The following is a 226-nucleotide window of genomic DNA, read 5'->3' on the forward strand; positions in this document are numbered from 1 at the left end:
GGGATGGCGTGAGGGGAAAGAGGCCCAAGAAGGATGTAAAAAAGCGAGGGCGCGGGCGTGCAAGCGGGCGGGAGGCCAAGCCAGTCTCAGGGTGGCCGGAGTCGCTGGAAGAACAACTGCCTACGGCCCTCGAAATTATCACCAACATATTCTGCGTCGTCCGGTGGCCCGCCCAAAACAAAAAAAAACTTTATACCCATATAATCGACAGTAAACCAGAAGTCAC

At 54.9% G+C, this 226-nt stretch overlaps 1 protein-coding gene across 1 annotated transcript in view; it reads right to left on the minus strand.

Moving 5' to 3' along the window:
* Positions 1-226, minus strand: part of LOC119585229 (transcriptional coactivator YAP1-like) — a gene marked incomplete at its 5' end in the record, with an annotated part of 37,721 nt that overhangs the window by 36,923 nt on the left and 572 nt on the right.

Source organism: Penaeus monodon, chromosome 19 (genome assembly GCF_015228065.2).
Source record: "Penaeus monodon isolate SGIC_2016 chromosome 19, NSTDA_Pmon_1, whole genome shotgun sequence".
In the NCBI taxonomy this organism is placed as follows: domain Eukaryota; kingdom Metazoa; phylum Arthropoda; class Malacostraca; order Decapoda; family Penaeidae; genus Penaeus; species Penaeus monodon.